Here is a 327-nt window from a genome sequence, read left to right as displayed (position 1 = left end):
CAGAGCCCGCGGGCGCGGGGGGGCGACGGGCGGTGCAGGAGCACAGTCCCACGGGCAGCGCGGCGGCTCCGGGCCCGCGCCGGCAAGTGCCCGGGGCCCTCCGGAGCCTGGGTCAGCTCCGCCCGCTGGCTGGAGCCCTAGAAGAGGAGGGCTGCGGAGGGACCCAGTCCCACCCCCGGCTCAGAGCAGGACCCTCCCCATCTAAATCATCCCACCCATGACTTTGTCTACCTGAGTCTTCAATGCCTCCAAGGATGGAGATCCCACCGCCTCTGTAGGGGACCTGTCCCAGGGCTTCACCGCCCTCCTAGAGAGAGGGTTCTTCCT

Source organism: Gavialis gangeticus, unplaced genomic scaffold (assembly GCF_001723915.1).
Source record: "Gavialis gangeticus isolate Ggan-Ray unplaced genomic scaffold, GavGan_comp1, whole genome shotgun sequence".
Classification (NCBI taxonomy): domain Eukaryota; kingdom Metazoa; phylum Chordata; order Crocodylia; family Gavialidae; genus Gavialis; species Gavialis gangeticus.
This window is presented reverse-complemented; position numbering follows the sequence as displayed.